Genomic DNA, 27,299 nt, shown 5'->3' with positions numbered 1-27,299 from the left:
TCGGACTGGATAACCCTTCTAATATTTCTTCTGACTTCACTGTCACTTCATATACCATAAACTCCTCTTTCTGTGTCCATGCCTGAGTCCTTCACAGTCACTAAAAATCATTTCTTACTTTTCTTCTTTTACTGCAGGTAGCTTTCCTGCTGAAATTCCTCCCAGCACACCAGGTGATTTTGCTCACTGCTATTGCCTGTTATTCTGAAAACCTGCTGAACAAGACTCCCCACTTCCCTATGTCTAAGTAACCCATTCTCCCTCTCTTTGCCTCAGTACTGCCTTGCAGCTAATTGCCCTTAATCATCCGGGGACATCTGTGACAGAGGCAGATCAATGCACCCTTTATGAGGGCAGCCATTTCCTTTCATTTTCCCTCTATCTGATTTTGCTGATGATCCCTTTAGATGAAAGTCCTTAAAATTACTCCTCACATCCTCAATGAGGTCCTTTGTAAAGGTTTTACTGAAAACTTTTTCCCTCTTTTTGAGCAATACCAGAGTACTTACTGACAACAGGACACGCAGGTAGAATATTTGAAACCATCAGCAGGAATTATACTGAGCTAGAATCATAGTTTTTAAAGAAGTGATGATTTCAGAGGCTTATTTTTTGCCTTTCAGGCAGTTTTATTACCTTTATTACCTTATACCTTTATTACCTTCAGCGCCCACCTGCACGTAATCTCTTCTAGTACTGCCAGCCCCAAATACCCAGACAGCGACCCCCCAAAAAGTCATAAATGGAGCTCTCCCAAAACCATACTCACCTTCTTAAAAATAGAAATGAAAATTTCTTTTGATACTGAGTTTTGAGCTGTTAGAGTATATTCAGATCATATTTCCAATCTGTAAGAACTTATACTATTTATACTATCTCCCACACCATTAATTTTTAATTCAATGTTAAAAAAAAAAAAAAAAGAAAAAGACTTTTCCTGTAATCCCCAATTTTCAGAATTACAGACTCTGGGCAGTGCATTAAGTGTCACAAGAAAGAACAAATCGGCAATACTCACTTTTTGATGCATAATTTCTATTCATGCCAGTTAGGTACATTTAAGAATGGGCAGGAAGGTACCTTCTACAAGTTCAAAGGGCTCAGATATTACTGTAAAACAGTTCAATCCACTGCCTGAAATCTCCAACTTTCAAGGACAAACATGTCAGAAGGCAGCCTTCAGTAGGTATCATCAATATCTAGGTAAGTCAGAGAAACTGGTTTAAATAGTATTGAACAACTCTCTGCTAAGGATTTTTCAATATAAATGAAAATGTGAAATAGGTTTCCTTTCTGATGAAGTCTTACTAAATGCACTGGTATCCGGGTTCCACCAAAACAGAATAGCAGTTTAATGGCAGTTTATAAAAGCTGGGTAACTGTAGAAAGGGCGAAAACTGAAAGGCTGGTATTTATTGGTAGAGCGATACTCTATGGCTTTTAAGCTGTTTTCTGTTACTCTTGCCTACTTATTTGTGTTCCTGCCTTCTTTCCTGGGAGAAATGCCAAAAAAATTAAAGTGACCTATGTATCCTAACTATTAAGTATGTCACACCATGCTACTTAAAATATGTTACAAGCTGGTTGGCACATAAACACATTTTCTTCTGTTTGGGAACACACATATCCAGTGTAATGAAAATTCATAGCCCCATCTTCTTGGGAATCTAGCAGTTGGCCCTAAATATGGCTTAATATAAGGGTTCAGCTGCAACACTACTAGATACAGAGCAGACAGGACAAAATATCTTAATCCATAAACAAGGTAACCTCCAATGTGACAATATTTGCGACTATCCTTTGTAAAAAATAAAGACCTTGTTCAGACTAAAGTAATCCAAGCTAGGGATCAAATGATTCCTTTTGGCCTGTAAACAGGCCAAATGAACTATTTGGCCTCTGAATTATGCATCAGAAGGCACTCTCAGAAAAGGTACAAGCACACAGAAGGCATGCCCCCACTTTACATAAAGCATAGACAAATAAAGCGCACAATCACACTGCAACTGAGAACACAGTAGAAAGATAATACAGCTATAAAAATGACACTATCATATAGAACACAGTTAGTAGAGAGATTTAAAGAGAAAATGAAGGTGCTGAAGAAATGGTAACTTTGGGGGCCTGGAAGATGCTAAGAGACAAAGTGAGCTGCAAGGAGTGAACAAAAAGAAGTACAGAAAGCTAGGCGGAAAATAGCCAGGCATAAAAGCAGAGACACAAGTCTCTATCATAAAGAAATCTGCCCTATAGCTTGTTCTATGATACCCATATGTGTAAGACCAGCAAAGTGAAGTTTGTAACTACTGTCCACTGCCATGCTTGAGTAGGGTGTCTGCTGGCAACAGGGCTCTGCCGACCAATCTTCCAGTAGAAAGATTTCATCTTTAATCATTATGCTTTTAGTTAACTCGGTTGTAATACAAGTGGACAGCTCCATCTAGAGGGCAAATATTCCTCCAGCTCTTATAATGGCATAATTGCAACTCTAATGTCTTTTATTTATCCACAGGTCAGCACATATGCCAAAAAGCCTGCCAAACTGTTGGTCCCTGTGGCAGCCATCTCCAGCGGGAACACAGAGACTGGCCTCAAGGCTCAGCCACTGCGCCTTCTGCAAAGTCCGAGCAGCCAAAAATACCACCAGGCTTTCCCCAAAACCTACCTCTTCCCAGGAACAGTGTCCAACACCAAGCCTGCTAGACAACATCTGTAAAATGCCACAGATCAAAGGCTGTTTTAATTCCAGTGAAGTGAATGGATCCCAAAGACAAAGGAAACGTGAACTCCTTACCACTGGTATTCCTCAAGAAATCAGCAGCCAAAGTATTTCCCACTGAGATCTTGATAAACACATCTGTAGTTTTATTTAGTAGAGAATATAAGATTGGTATTTAGTATGAAGTTAAAGAAATGTTTTAAAATGCTATCTGAGACTATCAAAGATGATGTTTCTAATCCTTTCTCTTGCAAAGGCTTTTTTTAAGGAACAAAGAACAAGCTATTCTTTTCTATTGATCAGTTAGGAAATATCTCCAGCAACATAATAATACTGTTATGGAGTCTGACAATCCTGAGAGTACCAAACCACACTTCAAAAGTGACAATGTGCAAGTCTAGCTTCATCCTTTCCATTGCTCTGATCTGGGTTCTGTGGCAGCCTGTTCTCACAGAATAACTCTCCCGCGCTGCTCAGGAATAAAAAACCTGTGAGTAGATGTCTCTGAACTCCTCTTTCTCCCAATCCCAGGCCAAAACGTGTATCACAGTGTGATTTTAAAAACTTTCATTTTACACAATTTTACATTTTTTTAATTACAATGTACTGTCTGTACTCCCCTAATGGCTTATTCAAATAGGCAACCAGGTATATCAATAGTATTATTATTCTTTACTGTTTTTAAGGTTCACAATTTATATATCACCACATATGCATCTTTTATAAATTGATATTACTCCAGTCAAAAATTTAGTTTTAAACAAGCACAGGAAGGAGAGATTCTTGTTTTCCATGCATTAAATTTACTCAGATTACTCATTTATTATATAACAATGTTCTCAATTTTACCCATCACTTTCTTACTGTGCTTGTTAGTGAAGAAGAAAATTTAGAGTCAAACAAGTTTACTTCTTTCATAATGATGCATTTTGGAAGTTAGGCATAAGCAGTAAATGTGAACCAATTTAAGATTAAAACTGCTGAGCTGATTATTGTAAGCAAGACAGGCTTGGGGAAAAAAAGAACAAATGAATGCTCCTTCTCCTAATACGTTTATTGCACAACTGGCTACTCTTTTCTTAACCTATTCTTTTTCTTTAATTCTCTCATTTGGTATGTATTTTTACAGTATTTTTACAATACAAATACAAAGCTAAAAACAGAGGCAGACACAACAAATTTTGCAGTTCTAAGAGCTGGGATTTCTTTTAGTAGGTGTATATTCCATAAAGCATTGATTTCTTCTCAGGGCTTAGGTATTAGAAACTATTGCTTAAAACTGGCAAACTACACAGTCATTTCTTCCCTGACTTCTTCCTGCGTTAGGAATTCAGATCCAGTTCACCGTTACCCTAAATAAAATTAGTTGCAGTGACATTTTTATGGTAGCAAAGAAAGCGTGATGTATGGTTATTTATGTAGTAAATGTATGATACTGTATTTGAAGTTTTGTGAGGTCTTTTCTAACAAAAGTGCAAGATCATGGATGAAGAGCAAGCTCAGCGATGGCAAAGAAATTACAATCACCATGGGGACTCTCCTGTGTCTTTGTAAATACCATGTATCACTCAATGGCACTGAATCTGTATATACCATCCAAATGAAAACATGGAGCCATCCTCCAAGCAGCTCTGATGAGTGCTCACATTTGCTCAAAGACATTCCCACCTTGTAAGCTTCGATCCTTGGCTTCACGCTCCCAACACACCAGTCCTCAGGCAAGTCCTGCCACATTGCAATGTCCTGCTCTGCCAGAGCTGCACTGACTTTTAAATCAACATCTGGAAAATCAGTTGGCTAGATGGCCACAGAAGTGGCACCACTAGTGTACCTCAGAAACACATCCCACAACCCCAGTCCTTACATGAGTGGTCCAAAACTGAGGAAGATGCAGGTGAGAGATGGACACGAGGCTTCCATTACATGACTAAATCTCTGGAGGCAGTGCTTTTACTAAACCCTGCAATAGTCTAGTTGGATAAAAGAGAGGAACCGCTTAGGACAAGATACAGTGCTCTGCAAGGTGAATAAAATAGAGAGGACAAGGCAGCATGTTCAGAAAGATGGATAAAATATGGAGGTCTGTTATGCTATATACTTAAAGAAGTGGTATAGGGTAGAGATCATTTACCTAAATTTCACATAACCTCTCTGTGTGTCAGTAACATGCATGACTCACAAAATCCTACTCTCTCTGGCTTTAGGACTTTCTTGCTCCACCCAAAAATGGTACAATATCTGAACACCCATAGTGAGTTCCGGAAACTGAACTACAGAAATATTCACAAGTGTAATCCCAAAACTTCAAATGTCAAAATCAGAAGAAGGCTGAGACTATTTCTATCATTGTAAATCAATGTTTCTGTTCTATATTAGTCAGCTGCCTGTTATGCAAGACCATCCTCCCTGCTAGTCATTCTCACAGGGTATTTACAGAACACTACATGGGAACTGGTGTGAATCTTAGTGAAGGTACTACCAGGAGGAGGCTACTTAAAAAAGAACATACTGCATGTATTTGCAGGCAGACATTTAAATAGGCATCTCTATAAAGTATTTGCTTTTCTATATACCATCATATACACACACACAAGCACACACGCATATGTGCAAACGTGTACACACCATGTTTGCATGTCACTGCAGGATAATGTGGGAAGGAAGAAACACATAAATATGTTTCAAAAATCTTCCTATGGCATAAAACATTTTTCTTACTTCTGGATAGCACATGCTTATTTGGAGACAGTTTTCAAAATGAAGCTTCTGTAGAAGAGTATTTCACAAATCAAACTGATCCCCTCAAAGGTTACTTTGCCATGATAACATTTAGTGGAGTGGGGGAAAGAAGGAAGAGCGAAATCAGGAAAATTTGTTTTTTATATCATCTGAGTGGATTCAAATCTTTCCTTCTCAGGACATTTGAGTCAAGGCTCTGAATCAGATACAAGCAATCTCACTGAAAAAGATCACAACCAAATGCATACAAAATATTTTATCACAATGATCTGTTGCTCTTCTAATACCCTTCCAATTTGCACTCTGATTTCCCTACTCTAGCTGTCTTGGAAAGATTTGGGGGTTTAGATATAGTTCCATCTGTACGGAATAATTCCTACCTGCTTAACTCATGCTAAAAGACTTCTTAATGGGAGGGAACCCCATAACTAGTGAACACAAAATGAGCTAACTAGAAAAATCTCTCTGAGTAAACAGCTTTTTATTGCTTGCATCATATGATGGCATTGCTCTGTGTGCAAAAAGTTATCTCAATTACTGTTCTATCAATACACTCATAAAGAAGCCAGGAAAGAGAAGACAAGTAATGCTCTGATTTGTCATCATTATTTTTACCGCGTTTTCATTTTTATTTCTTAAGTATAATACATGAATTAAAACAAGCTTGATTCATTTCATTTCCCCAGAAGACAATCTGATCTGCACTGATTCCGCACCCAGAACCCTGGTTCGGTAATATTTTTTTTTTCTAAGAAGAGGGATAGGGAATTGGGATAGCTGAACCAAGCCACAAGTTAGCCTACTTTTGTTTGATAAATAGCAGTATTTTTCAATAGCACTTGACCAAAAACACAGGAGTTTCAGCAAAGCACAGAAAACTCCAAATGGACTGTTTGATGATTTGGCACAACTTGAGATAACACTGAAAGCAAGTATGGACAGGTCAGTAGTTGCATTCAGTTAAAATGAAATGGACTATAATATAAATAGATCAAAATTGGGCCCAGATCCTGCAATTCACTATGTAGGCAGATTGTCAGTTGCAGAATCAGCGCTATGGTCAGAAGAAACCTAATGAGGGAAAGCTCTGAAAAAAAGAAAGAACTGCTAGAAGAAAAAGTACTGAAATCCTGTACATAACTAGCAATATTTGCTAAATACCATAGACATTAACAAACTATGTAACAGCAATTATTTCCAGCCTGTAAACAATTCTCTAATTCAACAGAGTGAAAAGAATTTAATGCAACAATGTGTCAAGACTGTTTGGCAAAAGCTCTAAAATGGTCCTGACCACTATGTTTACCCACAGCAAAGCAAGCGTTTCAATAAGTATTAACCAGTCCAAGAAGTGGTGCACTTCCTGAGCACAACCCAAGTGACAGAGATTTTTGAAGGAGACTAACGGTGAGAAAGAAGGAGTGAAAGGTTAAACATACAAATCCCAGAAAGAAAGGAGTCCTTAAATGCTGGGCTTTTTCAGAATTGCAGACTACAATGCAGTTCCTCTGCTTCATGTTTGCTCTGAATTAAAAAAAATGAAGCAGTTCAGCATTATTAAAGAACCAATTTTATAGATAAACCTATTTATATTAACACGATAGGTTGCATCACGTTATATAAATAAAACCTTACTCTGTGACATATGCATCTGCTAGGAAAGTCAGAAATTTGATTGAAACAGATGCTGTGAAAAATCTGCAAACCTGAACAGCAAGGAGAAAAAATGAAACAAAGAAAACAGAACATGTTTCTTAGACATTTTACAGAGAAAAACACGTACAAATAATAAAGGAATGACAACACCAACAACAAAAAGCCTTACCATGATGTTTGCACAATTGTGTGTCTGTAGCCCATGCTATAAATGTGGATCCCTTCTATTCCCATCATCTCAGCCCCTCTAGTGGCCAGTACCTGAAGATCTTGCCTTCAGGAGGGACAAGATCTATCAGTATGTACCATTTGCTGCTGTTCCTGTATCTTGTCAGAGATTTTTTCCTTAATTGTGTAATTTTTTCTGGAGATATAACTTGTCACCTTTTATTAGCATTTTTATCAGTGCTGCTGCTATATGCATACATTTAATTGCTAAGCAACAAAGAGTAAGCTCAGTACAGTACATTCAATTACTGCATTCCCTGTGCTATGCATTGTCACTAGTGCGCTTACATAATACGAAGTACAAAAAATGTTAAAAATATTTATTTCTGTTTCCATAGCATCTAGAAGCCACAATCTGGAATCAGGCTCCATTGCGCTAGCCACCAAACAGAGAGCTAACAATTTAGGACAAGTGCAAATGAAATGATGCAAAGCGGAGATAAGTTAAAAGTAGAGCTGAGTTTGCATAGAATAGACCAAAAGGCTCAGAAGTGACTATCTGTCTAGAGCTAGATCATAGTGATTTTCAGGCAATGGGAAACTACCTCTGTGGCTAAAATTCCTCAAATACTTGAAGCATTTGCAAGCTTGGTGGCCTCAAAAGCACGAATCAGTAATATTACAAAAGCTTACCCAAAGCAAAGCAAGCATTTTAGTAAGTATTAACCAGTCCAAGAAGTGATGCACTTCCTGAGCACAACTCAACTGACAGATATTTTTGAAGGAGACTAATGATGAGAAAGAAGGAGTGAAAGGTCAAACATACAAATCCCAGAAAGAGAGGAGTCTTTAAATGCTGGGCTTATATGCAGTCTTATAAAGTTTGGAAGAAGGGTTACATCTGCAAAGTATCAAGAAATAATCTCTCTTCCCTTCTCTCCTTAAGGAGTAGAAAAATAAGGGCAAGCAAGATTTTCTTACCAAAAATAATGAGAAGCTTGACTGTCTTATTTTTTCCATCCAACTGTGCACTTGCCCCTATAATTGAAGAGTGCTGCCTAAGAAATCTGCGCTTACTGTGAACTTTTTTTTTTTTTATCACAAAAGAGACTGCACTTCTGTCTTTGATTTATAGAGGAACAGATCTGTTTACCAGAGAATTTCTGTACTCCTGAAATGCAACACCGCAGTGCTCCGTCCTCACTCTTGCTCTTGGCATTCTGTTATTACTAGCACTACACCCATCATAGTCAGCGTTGCATGCCCAGATAAAGACTGCCTTATCTGCAATTTCCAGTGAGAAGAGCAGCCTTGAAAAACAAGCTATTATTGTTTACGTGTACAAACTTGCACAACCACATAAAACTTTTTATTTCTGCAGGAGAGATGGGAATTCAGTCATTGGGCCTGACTTCCTGTGCCCCTTTGACATCTCCCAAGCAGCACAAAATGGACCAAGCAGGCTGCAATGAAACACTTGAGAAGACCTGGTAGAATCCTCCCAAACTCTATTTCAGTATACCAAATATCAAGTATGATCACAGGCATATTGTAAAACATGGTATGTGAGCTGTTAGTCCTAAGGATCAAGGAGAGAGTTAAGAAAATAATGCACAATCGTGTATGCAGTCCTGTGAAACAGCACCAATATTTCCTCTGGACTCCAACATTTTTACGTAAACCCGTCCAATTAATACTTTTGTAGAATAACAAGAGTAATTTTGGCCACCCCATAGCCACTCACATTCAGTAATTAGTTATTTGAAGGAGCAGAAGATGCAAAGAAACGGAACTTCTCTACTAAACAATGACTGCTGTCTAATTTGGAGGGACTGAGATGAGGATTCTCATTGTCTTCTGGAAGCAACATCCTCTATGTTCCCATGGGAAGATCACAGGACACTCTTCCAAATGAACCATTGTAGAAGTCCACACAGAATATGATCAAATTCCTAAACTAATTAACTAAAACAGTACTTAATCATGCAAAGTGCTTCTGCTTTAAGCTACTCAACATATTATTTAACTCCTACAATACCTTTGTGAATACATTCTCTTAATTGTTATTTCGTAAGAGGGGAAATGGATGATCAGCGAGAACATATATTTCCAAAAATCAAATTCCATAGTGTCTTGATCCAAAACAGATGGCCAAGTAATTAATTAGCCTTTGGGAGATCTCTTTCCTGCCTCCTGGCTGACTGCAGATGAATTCCATACAGAATTGAGACAGAGATTTGTGAGAAATACACAATAAAATGGCAGACTTTTTAGATACTAGGAGGAAATCAGTGTTTTTCTTGTGATCCATAGACTCCTAGTACTCCATGGACTAAGGGTTCCACAAAAGATAACAAAGAAAAAATCTAGCGTCAGTATGCTTAAATTCACTATATAGTGGTTCACAACATTGATTTTTGAGATAGAAATTTTGAAAATTCACTAATTAATGGCATGTTATATAACCTATGTGTGCTAATAATAATAACTTTATCTTTCTTCCACCGTTTAACCTCCTACCATTCAAAACTACTGAATGAATGGGTATGCTTCCTATTTCATAAAACATAACTCGTTTCTGAATTCCCATATTTACCATTAATCAAAATATGTATCATGGTTTCTACTGCTTAGTCCAAGCTCACATGAGGAAAGACAGCGGGATTAGCTTCTTCGATGAGATTTTCCCTGAGGATTGGCCTAAACAGCAAATACACTTGGGCCTAGTAACTGTTGCTGAGCTTAGCCTTCTTGAAGTCAATGACTCAGGCAATCTTATAAAACTTTTGGGATTCAACTCTTAGCGAAGAATTCAGTGTGACTGTGTAGCATTCAATACATTATGTATTCTCTGAATTTGTGTTCCACTGACAACACATACAATATAGCCTATAGGAGCGAGGAAAAAAAGGTTAGTTATGACCATTTCAAACACACACTTTAAAACACAGAGTTCTGATAAATGCTTTGCTACTCTCTCATTTTTATAATCGCCCTTTCATTCTTTCAAGGAAGAATTGTAATCATAGTCTATTTGACTTGCAGGAGTTCAAGAGGAAAACACAGAGGCTAAGCGTTGATTGTAAGTACTGCAGTCCGGATGGCCATCAGGGTGAAACCCCAGTGCAAACGGGGCTCTGTGGATCTGCATCAGTGGTACAGGAGCACTGGGCAGCGCTAATGGCATTTGGAAAGGGAACTTCCTTCCCTGTACAACCCCATCACAGACCATGCCTGCTTACAACAGTAACGAAAGGGAAGCGGACAGTAAGCCTGCACTTTACAGACTAACATTTTTAGCAGCTGAGGTCTTTCATCTGATGGAGCATTGAGAGCAGCAGTAGTACTTGTACATGCTTCCTACATCATGACAGTTAACGGGGCTCACCGTCCTAGCTGAGATGGCAGGACAAGGACTTACTGGGCTCAGAAATGATCTTTTTTTGAAAATAATAAAACTGACTAGATTTCTGCTGATTATGATGACATTTTTCAGGGGTTGGATTCATCTTACATAGTCCACTGAAGAGCAAAAACATAATTTTCAGTCAGTACTGAGCTAAAAAAGTTATTTCTAACTCAAAGCATCTTTAAACATGTGTCACAGAAGACTAAGTCCAAGCCAAATTTGAACTGTGTATTAAAAAGATATTTTCAAAAGTTTCATTTGTAAAAGGCACAGAGACATTTCTCATTTTTTTTGATTGTTTTTTTTCCCTTTACAGACAGGTAATTCAAAGGAAGCCCAAACCAGGCATTCAGAAAGAACAAGCATATGGAGCACTCAGTGGTGTCCTTTCCCAACTGCAACATGTTAGAATACTTAACATCAACAATCTCCATGTTTTTCACTTAAAAACTATTATCATTTTCATTTTCTCCATACGCACCATTTTTGTGAAGAATGTCTTTAAAGCAGTCTATTAACATACGTAATTAGTGTGTCCTTTTTTGCAACACCAGATGGGGTAGGGGATGAAGTTTATTCTTTATTGAGTCTGGAAGTTCTCAGAGAGCAGACAGCAACTGAGTACGGATCTGAACAATAGCTGTGAATTTTATTGTTGCAATATTGTTAATTGAAGCCTTCAGTAAAACAGTTTGTTAGAAATGGGTGTGGGACAGGGGAACGCAATAGAAATTTCTGTAACTTATTATCTCAGAGCAATGAACAACAGTACAGCAAATCCTCAACAACTTGTCTCTAAATCAATGGTTCTTTTCCTGTAATAAAGATGCAGAGAATGTTTTATTCACAGCATTTCAGAAACAGCTAAACACAGCTCAAAGACACTTTTGTAGTTTGTAAAGTACTTAAGCTCTGAACCTACCAGAATCTAGTAGGAAACACATATTATAGAAAGCAGGGTCTTGAGCTCCTGAAATAGCGGGGTATTGTCAATCTCTATTATATTCTAAACTTTGCTGTCATAACAGCAAATGAAAACTCCTTCCCAATCTCAAATGCTTCAGTCAGTTGAAAGAGGGTGAGAGAGGAGGGTAAAATAACATACATGACCAATATCAATTACATCTGGAGGGGTTACCAGTGAAATTCCAGGAATAATTCAAATCTTAGAGTAATATTTCTCTGCATAGAGGCAAGAAATATTTGATGAAGTCTCATTCTGTAGAAAGTGCTTTAAGATGAACATCAGTGGTCTTTGTCTTCTGACTTCATCTGATTATAACAGCAACAACAAAATACCAAAACCCACAAATACAAATTTTCAGTAGTCTTTATTAAGACATATGTATTTGCATATCTAGGATAAAAGTGAAATGGTCCCATCTCCTACATTTTCCAGAGGAAAGGAAAGGAAGGGGACAGGAGTTAATATTGTTTTGAATGTAGCACTCTACTCTCTTTAGCAGTTGCAGTCTACCAGCTCTTACGCCCTTGACACTAGTTTCATGATATTTGGTAAGTTTGCTTATGTCTTGATTTAATCCAAATTAGTTCTGCAGTAGACAAAAGTCAGGAGACCTGTAGGGGGAAAAAAACCCAGTAATTAGAAACTTGAAGGTATTGAAGATCAGACTAAATTTTCTTCAAAAAGAATACTCACTAGGTTGAAGAAATCCTTCACTCATTTTCTAAAATAATGAAGGTATTGGATGAGGTGCACTTTGCGTTCTTGACTATAATAAAAATGGGAACAGCTTTTTATTGTATGTTCTAATGTAAAGAAAAAAACATGATGTTCTACTGGTATGCAAAAAGTATATATGAAGCAGTGTCGTATGATGAACATTATAAAATTAAGTACAGCAGAATTATGCAGTATGCTGTCCCTCACAAGCACTGATAAACATCAAGTGTTTTCACAAATGAAACAATAGCATCCGTTATATTGTCTCAGAATATGTGTGCTTCATAATTAACATTATGAGAAGAGAAAAACTATTTTCTGTAAAAGCAGTGCAGATAAGAGACATTCATGATACCTACCATGCAGTCCATTAACCTCAGTAATTTTAAGTAGCATCATAGTCATCCATGACATTTCAGATTTCTCACAGCTTCAAATCTGTGGGCAGCTTCACAAGCTTTTTACAAAGTTTCTCATGACTAGGACATCTGTAAAATTTCCTCCAGACCTTTCTGCAATTCATCTCTTGTTATACACTTCAGGAATCAACATATCTGAATAAGGATATAGGTATGCCCTTAAAACTAAGCCCTACTGAACACATTGTTTAAATTTTTTTTTAAACTTAATGATAATTTTAGGCGCTATAAGATATTAAAAGCATACTGTTTCATAATCTTACCTTTTTGTCCTGTTTCGAAGCAAGTTTTTGATGAGCAGCTTTCCCATTTGAGGCTCACAGTGAAAAATCGAAACAATTAGGTATAGATCTACTGACTTTTAGCAACTAGTCCACCCTTTAACATAGATGTCTTCAAAGGTTTTAGCAATCTCACTATTTAGGTGAAAATATATATATATTTATAGTTATATTAGATAGTGCAACCCTGTCTGATGTGTTGCTTAGAGACAACAACTCAAGGCAGACTCCTAAAATATTTAACAAATTATAGAAGTGTGTATCAGTGGCTAGTATATTAATGCTCTGGTTTAATATTTTGCAAAAGTGATTTTTAATCCAGAAGAAGACAGCACTGGGAACCCACTTCTCTTAAGATAAAACAGTCATTCAAAGTTCTGTCTTTTGGTTTTTAATTTTCACTTAGTTGCTCTTGAGTTTGGCTTCTCTCTTGAGGTTCATTTGCTGAGTATTTTCGTTATTCACTAACTGCAAAAGAAAGAGTATTGAATACTGCTTCACTGTCAAATTTTCTTCCTGGATGTGTACTCAGGGTAGAATTGGGATGTTAAATTTTGGTATGCTGTTTTGTTATTTTCTCTAATCCACAGAGGAGAAGAATCAGTGCATCTTCATTAATTCTGATCTCGTGAAACAGGAGATCAGGGAACTGATCCAGATTTCATCATCAAAATTGAAGCAGAACTGCTATAACAATAACACCTTTAAGTTAGCTCTCTTAGAACATACTAGTCCTGCTTCCTTGACATGAAAACTTTTATTATGGATACCTCACTGAAAAAAGCACATGAGAGGGGCTTACCCAAAGAAACATTTAATAATGATGTTTAAAGGAATTCAGAGATCAGAATTCACAGAAGAGGATGATGTATCTTCCTCTGTGGCTGGCAGTGCTAAATACTGCTATATTGCAGAACTGAATGTAATGCAACATTAAAAAGATATTTAGATTCTCAGACAATGCTAGTGTGTAAATAGTAAATAAAAAAAAAATAGATTGAATCTACAACTCCTGGGCATAGACCCAATTATATTAGTGCTGGAGGAGAAGTGGCAAAATATATACTCCCTCAAAAGTCAAGTTCTACCTTTCCAACTTGCTACTCACCTTGCGTGATGCTGACACGATAGCATCTCCAATGGCATATGAGTGGACAGCTTTAACTGGTCTGGATTACACTTAAAAAGCCTAGTCACTTAGCTTTGAGTCTAGGGTTTTGAGTTTAGGGTTTTGAGTCTAAGGGCTTAAAGCTGCATATTCCAGAATTTTTAAGGACTGCACATGTTTGTAGTCTCATGACTGTGGAGAAAAAAAACAGAGATGTGATCTGAGCACAACAAGGGGAGGTGAGTTTCTTGGGATCTTGTTTATACAAACAAAAATTGCAAAGGCTTAATGGCATCTAGGTATAATTTGCCAGCTCCTAATAAGCAGAGGCAGCAACCACACCAAACAGATTAGCATGCTTCATTGGAACAAGCGCCATGCCAAACCATGCTATGCCAGCATAAAAATGATTTGGGTCTCGCAGTTTTCCTGGTTTACACATTTGCTGGAGGTTAAGCATACTTTTTGACATAGTAACGCCTTAAGTCTCTAGAGATTTCTGGAACAGGGATCTCTAGAAGTTGTTAAGCCAGGAGTCCCAGGCTGTACAGCAGAGCAGATGAAGCTCCGTAGGATGGTGGGCAGCTGCTGCCTCACCGCCTTTGGGTCACCTGCAGCTCCCACAGACCTATAGCCCAGCTCCCACAGCCCATGCAGCTGCTGCAAATCAGCATTCATAAAGTAAAATCTCTGTTCGCTAAACTGTTCGTTCTACGAAAGAAAAGACACATGAAACTTCTGGTAGGAAAAAAAACTGCCAGAATGTGGCTTTTGTCCAGAGAATTGTGCTGTAACCAATGTCCCAGCCCCTCAGCTCCATGTTTGTGGTTCTCTTGAACCTGTACAAACAGCTTTTTTGGGGGTTGTGGAACAGAACAAAATTGCACATTTGTTTGATATGCAGGAGATGATACTGAAAGTAAAGACAAATAACATTCAGAGAAATACATTATTTGTACTTTTTTAATGTGTCCCAATGGTGTCCAAAAGTCACCATTTTTTTCCCAAAGAACTGTAAACTAAAACCAAACACTAAGGACACGCTTGATAAAACAGAGTATCCCTATTTGGAAGAGATGCATTTTCTAAAGGTCATTTTTCTAATGTTACACTGATCACCACCTGATTAAATTGCCGACTGCTCCAGATTTAATGAGAGACCGAAAATTCTCAATGGTAATTGGAACAGCCGATGTCTTTAAAGAGAGAAAGCGAGTGGGTAGCTAGTTGAAGCACAGAAGAATGCTTATTAATGTGGAGGTGGAAGAAGTCCTTACTGAGAAAAACAATTAAAGACTATTTTATTTGGGAAACGTTGATTTTTTTATTTGTGGTTCTTCACTGGAATCCTGGATACACTGTGAACTCCATAATGGAGAAAAAACACCAACAACCAATAAGCTAACCCTCTCCCCTTTGATTGCATACTGTATGGTAAACTTAATGACTTCACATTTTTCACTACAAAAGATGTATAAATATAGTCAGGAACTCTCTAATTTTTGTGTGTGTTGTCTTGTAGTTCTAAAAAAGTGTGCTACTGAAAATAAAAACCATTCTTAGGAAGTCCAAATATACAAAAAGACATAAAGACAGTAAAGAGTTGTGTAAAGTCTATCTGATAGCATACTACAGAACCACTACATTAAGAAATAAGAAATAATTGCAGCTTAATTAACAAAGTCCCATGAAGGCACTGGGTATTATCTATGCTCTTGCAATAAGATATATGAAAAAGTTTTCACCGGGGATTGAAATGGCACTAAGGTAAATCACAGTTAAGTCTGTGGCTCAGACGTGTTAGGAACAGAACAATGAAAGGGCAGTCCTTATTAAAACTGACTGTATTTTTTAAAACAGAGTCAGATTTCTTCCCCCCCAAAAGATGTAGTTTTCTTCAAATAACTACTATTTAGAAGAAGTCCCATGAACTGTGGTATACAAAAGTCACGCAAGACAACTGCAACAGACCTTCTGGGTTCATAATCAACAGAACTACAGATAAGTTTATGTCTTTAGGCCTCCACCTCCATCTTGATATCCATATTTTACCCTGACTGCAAAATACATATAAGAAGTCTGGACTGACTTACTTGTAAAGTTAAAATGAATCATAAAAGTAATATTTTACTTTATTACAAAAAATCCCTGTTTTACGAACATCACTGAAAAATGGTAATTCAATGGCTCTAAATTAAAGGAAGAAATAACATAATGAAAATCTTTTAGTCTGTTCTGGTTTTGTGAAATGACTGGTCCAGCTGTCAGGAGCTGTGCTGAGCCTCGGTTTCTCAGGTCACGGCCTGAAGAGCTGTACAGATGCCCCAGCACCAAAAGAGCTCTTTCAGAAGCTGCATCTGATGCTTCTTGGCCACTTTGTGCCAGGAACATGTCAAAATACATCTGAATTGTGATTCAGGACTGGGGTTAAAATCCATTCTCAGGCATATCACAATAGTTTGTTGCTCAGGTCAAAGACTGATTCTTTTCCTCATTACCAATTTTCTTTCAGATCAGGTATTTCCTTTACAGGCATACCTGGCTGGGCAAAAAGGACAGTCATCAACTATTTATTCATTGGTCTGGCAGGAAATTTTAACACGGCACTGAGAGTGCAGAAGAAAGAGCAAGACCAAGCTGTAAGCAGCAGCAGAATTGAAGCATGAGCAACCACAAGACAGGACTGGCCTCTTTTCCAAGCAGCCAGGAGAAATGGACTTTAGTAAAATGTTATTTCCTTTTTTTAAGGGAAAGCAAATGCAGGTACAGGCAATTCCCATTGTGTCTATTATTATTTCAATTTACACAGACATCACTATTGGCATCAGGTTCAAGGAGAATATGAGGGGGGCAGAATTCAAGCAACTATCAGCAGGAGACTTAACTCTTCACATCACAGGACTATACAGGTGGGCAATAAAAGAGACTTCACTGCTAATTAGGGCTTAATAGTACTATTGCATTTTAAGTGGTCATAAATAATCAAAATAAATAAATAAATAAAAGGTGTCAGGCACCACACAACCTCAGATTGCCTACAGAAAGGTTTCAGATGAGAAAATACTTTATTTCTTTGAAAATGTTCTGGCTTATATGATTAATCAAAATTACCCTTCCTCTAGACAAATGGTATGGTAGTCAAACTCCACAGGCTTGGAGTGCCTTCACATCTGGGATACCCCAGTCCCTGGGGTATCCTCTTCACTTCACCCTGGGGTACCTCTTCACTTCTCTGCCTGCAGGCATTTTGAAAGGGAGACACCGCTGCAGTCCCGCTCTGTCTTGTGAAGCCTACTACCACAGTGGAATAAGGACCTAACTATGTTTCTGTTCTAATTGAACTTTCAAGCCTATGTTTCCCAAGTGGTTTGTAATTCTGGGGGAGGAAAAAAACAAATAAAACAAACAAAAAAAGTAAAAGCTAGCTAAAATGCTGAACCATAAAATTGCTAGGACCTTTTCCATATTTCTTGAATTTCAGTGGCATTAGAAGATCATCATCCAGTGATCAAGTGTGCAAATCACTGCCTTAGAGAGACAACACTTGACAGAATAAATGGAAGAGAAGCAAGGTAAGAGCAAGACAGGTATAAGTACTAAATTGTGCAGTGGTTATTTATTTCACTTCTAAAGAGAAGACACATTTTATTATTCACTCTGTATGAATTCTATTCTGTAAGCCTGATTTTTATATATACTAAAAGACCCCTCACAGTTTAAAGAAGTACTACATGAATATAAATAGCATTTACATTTGACTTTTAGGTTTCACATCACAAAGCTTAAGAACACCAAGTAGATAAAGTCAAACAAATCTCATTTCACATTTTATTACAGAGAGATTCAGGAATAATAAATCATAACAACATAACATAGAAAAGGAAAAAATAAATGCCTGCATCATACTGGGTTTCATTTTATTCTCTGAGAGGTACACACTGCCATTAATTTGGCAGGCTATATACTAAGTTAAGGACATTTAGTTATGAAATCCCTGTCAGAGAATTGGTAACTGTCAAGAATCTGTTCATCACAACACTTGTTTCTTCTTGATCCAGTTTAACTTTACCAAATCTGAATATTAATGCAGAACAAAAATAGTAGTCTTTGCATGGAAAACTTATGTGTTTCACTGAAGACACCCCCACTTCCTCCTACCAAACAGCTGTGTACAATAGTATATTCCAAAAAATTTTCTTCAGTGCTAGAATACCAAAGAATGGCTGAGGTAAAAGGAAGTCTTTCTGTCAGAACCCTTGTTTAGTCAAGTTACTTTAACGTAATTTCATTTTATTTAGCAATTATAAAGCTGCTATCAAGTTACATAACTTATTCTAGGCTAGAATTAATCTACAATAAAGCTATGATCTGAATGAATCTAAATAATTAAAGGCACTTTCTACACCATCTATTGGTGAACTAGAATGAGGCAGCAAATAGGTCTTCTCACCAGGAAAATAAGCATTATGTATAGAGATAAAAATTTGTTATTAATCAACTATTCAAGTACGCAAGGGAGAGTAGAGACAAGTTGGGGAGCACACTTTAGGTCCAAAACCAGAACAGCAAACCTCAAAAGAGATGCATGAGATGACAACAGTAGTTCACCCATACAGCTATCTTAAGGCCATTTGGTGAACTGAATAAAGTATGTTACATCTTACTAAGCACAATACCATGATCTGAAATGCAATGATTTGGTTCTGTTGTTGGGAAATTTATGTGACGGCTCTCCCCTGTGTGGACATGTGAAGTTTAAGTTCAGAAGTTCACACTAATGCCCTGATTCGTTTCAGTATGCAGGCAGTTTGTGCACAACAGCATTAGCCAAGTTGGGGGTAGTTTGAATGCTCAGAAGGGTGATTCTGGGAAGATTTATTTCAGGATGGGATTTTCATCCAGTACAGGCTGCTGTTTAGTGATGTTCTGAGTAGCTTCCAGGCTGGGATGACATGCAGTGACCAGAGGTGTAGAATTAACACCAGTTTTCTTTTATACTGTAGGAAGTTAATGCATGATGACCACATGATATTCTAACAATGTTGATCTATTTTTATTAATATTAAGTATTCTTGATGATTAACAGTCTGCCTTAGACTGTGCATTGGGTCTTCCATTGCCTAAGCTGCCCATTTGTTATGCACTGCCCTCAGCATGAACATCTGGGTTATTTCATTCAGCATTAATTCAGATTTCTGGTAGAGAGCCAAAGAAGCAGTATCCCTGTTGAAAGACAATGAAACTGTAGCTGATGCCCCTGAAAGAAATGGCATTGCACTAAAGCTTTAGATCCAAGATGATCATTATTCATCTGCACAAAACTAAAGAAAACAGAAGGACATTCCTATCGTTGATTATGAAAAATATTTGTCCTCGAGGCTTTGCCTCACAGAAGAGATGGGCAAGTGCAGTGCTTAGGCCCCTGAATCTCCCACTTCACCGAGTAGTGATAGCATTGAGCAATCACTGTTTGCACCACCGGGCTGAAATCACACTTCAGCAAGGTGATTCCCAATGACCTGAACTCCTCAGGCCAACACAGAAAACAATTCGGATCTCCTAGCAAGCACTGCTAGACGCGCCACAGAAGGTAGCTTAAGTCAGAGCCTGGGCCTGACACTAATATACAGTAGCAGCAAGAGGCAAAGACAAGGAAAGGATAGCACAGAGGGAGTCTGTCATGTATTTTCAAGGAAAACAGACAGCATATTCCCTATGGACCGGACACAAACATGCCAGAGTGCACTCCATCATTAACAAGCGAACAGGTAAAGGGTTGAACAGAAGAAAAGAAGAAAGAAAAATGATCCTATTAGAGATATTTCTATATTTATTCATTTGACATTTGCACTAGCAAGTGGAAGAGCTAAGACAAGAGAACACTCTTAAATAAAAGCTGTGGGTGTTTTATTTCTATTCAGGTTTTCCTATGATTATTGTTCCATTTTCCCAAATGAAAATGATTTTTCTTTTTTCCACACAGGCTTTCCACTACTATAAGGGAAGCACTGCATGAGATAGCACTCATGGAATTAAGGACATGTTTTGGGACTAAAGTTTGCAAAAATGATCATCAAATATTATAAAAAGGATGATTTCTTTGCTCTCAGTAACAGCAGGCATAATAGATATTTTAGGTAAAAAGATATATACTGTTGGCCTCTTTCAGAGGGAAGGAAAACTGAACTACAGTTAACCTTCAGATTCCCAGACACTAAAGCTTATTTAACAACCAGACTCCTGAGGTGTTGAGTTCAGCTAGTTATGTATAATTTTACTATGCTTGATGTTCACTTTACCTGAGTATAGCCATGCTAATTATAACCTCAGTCTACTCACTCTCTCTATGGGGTTGCCGCTTTCCATAGGTCCACAGTGTAATTCAGGAGAATTGAGGTTTCCTTATGTGCCACTGATATCCATCCAGACCTCCTTGCAGATGCTTCCTCCTGTCCAACTATTCACATAAAAAACAAACAGCTGTGAAGAGATAAAGTTGCTGCAGTTCTAGTGTGGTTGAAAGTAAGACTTCAGCCTCTCTGGTTCTCAGGCTGCCTCCTTTTTTAAGTTAAACTTTCAGACCATTATGAACACTGCAATTAATAATGTTTGCTGTCTCATTTTTTTTCCTAAAATAAATCTATAAAATAAAATAGTTTAGTTAGAATCACAATGCAATAACATTGAGACTTCTCCAAATATTCAGATGATAGGAGATATTTAAACTAGCTGAAAAAATTAAAGTGAGAATGAGAAAATGTCTTCTTCCTTAGACCTCAAGAATTGACTGAAAGAAATTTGCATTTGGTATTTCCCTTACACAGACTGGGCTTTTGGGCACAGATCAAACAAGATAGATTAAAAATTAATTATTCATATTCACCTTGTGATATTCAAAATATTAGATGCTGCCATGAAGAACGTTTGTGGGACCTTAACTGGAGTAACAAATAATTTGTTTTTCTTCCATTCACAGGCAGCAAAGAAACAATGCTAGAGATAACAAGAAAAATATTTTTATGTTAACATTCCATTGAAAGATTTTGTGCATCACTAATTGCATTTCAACAAAAAATTGAAAAACTTACTTCCTGTTTGCATCTGAATTCAAGATAATAATTTAAATTACATTTCTGTACATCGTAAACTTGAGAAAACAGATAATATACTAAAAAACTCCAATGGTGTAGGCAAATCTCTTCTGCATATAGAGATCTCCTGCCCAAACTCTATAGTTTTCTATTTTAGATAGAAAATATTGATCATAGGTGATCTCAGAGGTGTGTTACAGTATCCTCCATGTCAAAAGTTTTGCATGAAGCTGCTGAATGCACACACAGGAACAATTCAACTAACCTAGATGCCACTGGCCTAGGTTATACAGTTATCAACTGCCCTCCTTGTGGCAACAAATCTACTTGTAAAAAAGTTACTGCCTCCTCAGTTCCTCTGATTTGCCTGTCTATACATGATTAAGCCATTTTCCATAGAATGACAAAGGTGGCTGTATATAGCCCCACTATAAAATGTGTGTTGCTGTTTTAAGCAAGCTCATTTGGCAGAAGCAGAGGAACAAGCTGGCAGAACTGGGGACCTCCAGAGGACACACAGCAGTGACTGCTGGGGCACAGGAGACCCCAACCTTGGAAGGGTCTAACCCTGTCCTTTTCCAGTGCTGCTAGTCTATCTTCAAACATGTGCAACCAGAAGTTCATTACTATTGTCATTTTAACATTTGAGTGAATTTTTTTCTAAGTGAAAGCAAGTTGTATGTCATTGTAACACTGTCAAATCTATTTTTCATCAGAATACAAGATGTTGGTGATTCAATATCCATGCCCTTTTCAAATCCCAAGTTCCCACCACTTCCAGAAGAGGCTCTACAATGGTGCCAAGATGGCACTGCAGAGTGTTCATTGCGAGAGTATTCAACATTAGGAAGAAAAAAGAAAAAAAAAAGCAACTGAACAGCTTCTGTGAAGAGCACGCAAAAACTAATTGAACCAATTGAACTAATTGCCAAAGAACAGTACAAACAGTATGATATTAACAAAGCTGCCAACTGAAGAAAGACCTTTAGAGTGATACAGCCTCCATTCTTAAACAAAATAGGTCACTGTCAGATTCATTTACCTTTTTATTGGAAGAGACAAGTAGACCTCAGATATGTGTGCAATCACTATGAAGAAACAAAGACAGCTCTCTGCATTGAGGGCATCTGCATATCCTATTTATATTTTAAGAGTTTTATCGATCCATCTGAATGTCCACATGAGCAATGCCCATTGTTATTTTTTTAATCCTTGTGTATAAGATTTCCAAGAGGTTGTGACCTTTTCTTTCAGATACTAAATTTTCTACCCAGATGTACAACTTGTCAGGTCCAAACAGACTTTCAGGGCAACTTGTAGAGACCAAATGAAGAATATTAATTGCCTTGACCCAAGCCTTCGAAGCCTTCTTCTGCTTTGGTTGGGTCAGATCACCAGTTAGCAATCTTTCTCCTCCCCCCCAGCAAGAAAGTATATTCTTACTAGCAACAGCCAAATTGAGATACAGGGTTCAAAGTATTTCTGGTTTCCAAGCAACACCAGAGAGATTGCAATGAGAAGAGGTGAAGACTCAGACTTCCTAGGCAAGAGAAGCAGGAGTGGGGAGTCTGAGGGGGAGAGACACAGGCTGGCTGAGCAAGTGAGTAGTAGCATTGGGATGCAGAATCAGAGCTGGGAGAGGTTGGAAATAAGACAGCATAAGGGATAATCCTGACTGTCATCAAGGATTCCGGATTTCTGATACTCAGTGTTATTCTTCTGGTATCATAGCAAGAAGCTCTGAATCCCACTGGCAGACCACCCCATTCTTGTTCCATCCTGGACTACAGACTATAAATAACCCACTCCTGATACTGCCTATTCTGTTCAAAGGTCTGTGTCACATTTCTGCTAGAAAACTAAATACACCAGGGAACATTCTTTTACTATGAGGCCAACATGCACAACATGTCCCCACAACTCTCCTACCCACCAAAATAGAGAGGCTGCATCCAAAAAGCTGCCCACTTGGTCTTGTCCTTAGCCTATGCTATTACCAGCCTGTGCCTAAGCGCTGTATGAGTGAGCGATAATTGGCCCCAGCCAAAACAGTGACAGAACTATGCTAACAATTTAATAGTATGGAAAATGATGCGACAATAAGAGAATCTGTGTCCTGCCTTGTTTTGTTTACTAACATTGATGTAGTTTAGGTCCTTATTTACGGTTCAGATGAAAACATATCTGTCATTTCTAATTAAACAAACAAACAAAGAAAAAATAAAATCAGCAATCTAGAAATAAAAATCAACACAAAACCTATGTTAAAATAACACTAAGGCAGTTAGTGGAACTTGAACATATTCTCGTAAGAAGAGCTCATCTCACAACCTGTTGTGAGGGACAAAAATATCCAGCTACTGATCTTCTAAAAACAAAAATCATGGTAAATGGATTAAAGTTCTGTAATCCTGGATGGGAACAAAATACTTCTTCTTTCGGTGTATATTATATTATATAACGTTATATTTGGACCTAAAACTGGAAAATGTGACATGAGGAGAAAAAAACAACTTCTGGAAACTCAGAGAGTAGCTGTCGAAAAACATTTAGTGTCTACTTTGCAGTAAACCTCTCTTGGTACCTAACACTGCAATTCTAGTTTAAGCCAGCAAACTCAAGCAGGGCTTTTGAGAGGCAGTTCTGCCACTCCAACATCTGTACACTCATTTCTTGTACCTTTGCAATGGGACTTGTAGCTGCATAACTGGCAATTAATCCATGTTAAAAGCATGAGTTTTAATCTGGGTTGGTGCAATTGCTGTATGCTTGCACTGAAGTTTGCACGAGCTTCGTGGCAGGGAGCGGAGGATTGGGCAGCCGAGCTCAGGATGAGCGCTCAGTGTCAGCACTGATGCAAAGCCCTCCCGCGACCACAGTGCAAGGACGGACAGCTGAGCCCCTCCAAAGGGGGGAGCCCCTCGGGGACGCTGCTGCACGGGTAACTCAGGCGAGTCCTAGCACCTAAGTCAATGGTGTCATCACTGGTGATTTTGCAGAAACACCACCAAGGATAATCAGAGGTTCCAGCAGATACCCTTGGGAGCTAGCGCAGTACAAAGGAAAACAGCATCTAGACCTCTCTCCTACCTAATGTCTCACTTTTCGATTCTAATATGACTGCTGGAATAGGATAGCACCTCAGGCCAGAATTGGTACTATGGGAAATTAATTTATGACTGAACATGAGTCATTCAAGGCATGTCCCGCCTTCAACTTGACGATGAAAAGAGTGGGTAGTGTGTCCCCGCTGCGTGGCCCTTGCCCGCTGCCAGCACATACCTGAAGCGGCTGAGGCTTGGCACGCATGCCCGTTCTCCAAGCGGGCCATCTCCTACCACCTGCAGGGCCTCGGTGACATACCTCACAGATGATTACTGCCTCGTCGAGTGTCCAAAATGCTCCCCATCTATCTTACCCGTCCTTTTCAGCAGCTATTGTCTGGAGCTTTACATATTTGATAGTGTAATCTTCCTTTGCTTATTATTTGTTTTTATTATTATTGTACCATTATAATCTCATTATAGTCTTTTCTAGTTTCAATTATTATATTTGTTTTTTTCTGAGTCACTGTAATTGCTTTTAGTTTTTAATAATGTTTAAAATTTCTACTCTCTGAAGCGAGCGTTATCATTTGCATTATAAAATCCAGTTAAGAGGTTGTCACCAATCTTGGATTGTATCAATAGTGGATTGATCTTTTTGCAGTGCATGATACATGGAGCCTGCCTTGGCCAATGGCTCCAGCCATCAAAAGCAGATTCGCTATTAAACAACAGACTTATCAATTTATAAGAAGTTATAGTAAAACTGTTCTTTATATTTGTACAAAAGAGAAATGTTTCATAAAATGCTTAAAACATAGGAACATTATGTATTTATTTTCTAATTCATTCAACCGTCGGAATTACCGCTTTTCTACTCTGGATATGCTTGGCAAAACTACAGTTTTATGACAAGATTCTCTGAACTTTTGTGACTCAATGACCACTAAGCTTACAACCTCTTAGGAACCCACTAAAAATCAGTATAGTTTTACTTGGTCAAAGGGATTATCCCTGAGATAGGGTTGCAGAACTGTTGCTTCAATTTATAAGGATGCAGTAACTCATCTAACAGAGATACCTTTGCTATCATGTCTGATTAAATTAATTTACATGCTTCTGAACTAGCAAAGATAACTTTTTCTATAAATACAATTAAATACAATTAAAGTGCATTGATATTGTGATATAGGGTTTTTTTTTTTCAAAAAAAATTGCTTAATTACTCTCTTGGGTAGACAAGGCACTTACATAGTAAGAATATAGTTAAAAGTTAGGGTTTTCTTTTTTCAAAGTAGCTTTAAACCTGAGTTCATCTAGACACTTCGGCAACAGCTTGAGTCCTTCTTTATCAAGGAAAAGTATTTAAAGATGTGCACAAGTCTCATTACAACAATGACAAAATTTGCACATGCAACAGGAAAAAAATTGTGCTACTTTGTTCACGAAGCACTTTTCAATGTTTTGAGAAACATGCCTCAGCTCTTAATCTCATGCAAATCCTCTTCATCATATGCATCATAAGTAACATTTACATACATTACACTCAACATCCAGATTCATTCAGCAGTACTGCTACGACCCTGCTCTTCAGGTTGTTCATCTGCACAGCTAATGCGCGCTTCTGCAAGGACTACTTGAAAGGCAGAGAGATCCAGCCACAACGAGATAAAGATCAAAGCTACAAGCTCTGAAGTTACAGACGACTGGGAACAAGCCACTAGTTTAAATGCAATTTTCAGGAGACTATACAGCCTGCATTGTACAGCTATCAGGATCTGATTAAAAATAAATAAATAAAAATAAAAAGATGCCCAGTATCTTTCAGATTTGGCAAACTTTGGGCCTGCTCCTGAAGTCCTTAATTACCTGAAGAGCAACTCACATACAGTTCACTGTTTCCACAAATAGCTGGAAAGGATCATTAAATAGTCTAGTTTAGTCTCCATTTCTCCACAGACATCTACATTTTACACAATAATGCCAGCCAGTTTGTTTGTTTAAAGGATAGCTTTTAAAGAAGCACACTCCAGGTCTATGTAGTTATCTTACTGGCAGTAGCATCTGTATCTTGGCCCCCGAAATTCTGATGCTTAAAGCATTTGCAGAAAAATAAAAATGAGAAAACGGTGCACATGGAATAACAAAGAGAGGGGAAAACATCACTACAGCCAATATATAACTTTTAAATTTAGCAAAACTGGCAAGCAACAATTACAACATTAAAGGCAAAAAGTGCATGCACCTTGTTATGCAAGTAAATAAATTAACAGCAAACACTAAGGTCATTATATTTACCTGATCTGTGTTAATAAGGAATCTGACCTGCAATTTCCAATAAATCAAGGGCAGAAAGGCTAAGGAGGCAGTCGTTCGACAGGGTTATCATTTGGACAGTTATCATCTTGGTGCATATCTCATGCATATTATACAAATAAACCTCCCACCTGAGAGGCAGGTATAGCCTGCCTTTCTGAGCCGAAAGGGTCAAACCAAAATTCCTTGTGCGTGACAGTAGCAAAACAGACTGGAGCAGGAGCTATTCAGAGATGAAGAATTCACTCCACAGGAAGTAGAATTGGCTAACCATCCTCTCCACTGCAAAATTTGGGTTTATATTCAGCCTTTCTGGGATCTTGTTCCACTCTTCTCAGATAAATTAAAGAATCTTGTAGTAGATGATGCTCTCACTCTGGAGTGATATTTCTCTAGCTCAGCCAAAATACACCCCCATTTCTGAAAAGCTAAAGATCAAGCTCTGTGTGTGATTGTGAGACATTTTACCCAGCTCTGAAATACTATTTTGCTCTTTTCTGCATAATCATAAATTTTTCCAGGATCACTAAAAAAAATCCAAGCAAAAAGAAAACTGTAATGTTCTAAGCCAAATTCAAGTGCACCATTTATAAGGTTAAAACCATTCCCCATTCCTGTTCGTTAGTCCTCTGTTTAGACACTCTAACACTAATTTAGCCCTTTAA

General features: G+C 37.9%; 1 protein-coding gene across 8 annotated transcripts in view; it reads right to left on the bottom strand.

Annotated features, from left to right (window-relative positions):
* The window catches only part of DLGAP2 (DLG associated protein 2), a 467,574-nt gene that overhangs the window by 343,913 nt on the left and 96,362 nt on the right, over window positions 1-27,299 (bottom strand). For 2 of the 8 annotated variants that reach the window (XR_010388211.1, XR_010388212.1), the window contains exons 3-8: window positions 20,523-20,663; window positions 14,184-14,375; window positions 13,058-13,543; window positions 12,735-12,929; window positions 12,352-12,424; window positions 12,004-12,269 (exon numbers count right to left, since the gene is read on the bottom strand). The exons of 2 other annotated variants lie outside the window; for them this stretch is intronic. The gene's annotated coding sequence lies outside the window, so the exon portion shown is untranslated. Of the gene's footprint in view, window positions 1-12,003; window positions 12,270-12,351; window positions 12,425-12,734; window positions 12,930-13,057; window positions 13,544-14,183; window positions 14,376-20,522; window positions 20,664-21,066; window positions 21,177-27,299 lie in introns of those variants that run through there. 4 more of the 8 variants (XR_010388208.1, XR_010388209.1, XR_010388207.1 and 1 more) reach the window with 3 other exon arrangements.

This window comes from Dromaius novaehollandiae, chromosome 3 (assembly GCF_036370855.1).
Source record: "Dromaius novaehollandiae isolate bDroNov1 chromosome 3, bDroNov1.hap1, whole genome shotgun sequence".
Classification (NCBI taxonomy): domain Eukaryota; kingdom Metazoa; phylum Chordata; class Aves; order Casuariiformes; family Dromaiidae; genus Dromaius; species Dromaius novaehollandiae.
Note: the sequence above shows the minus strand (reverse complement) of the source record. Positions and strands in the feature narration are given on the sequence as shown.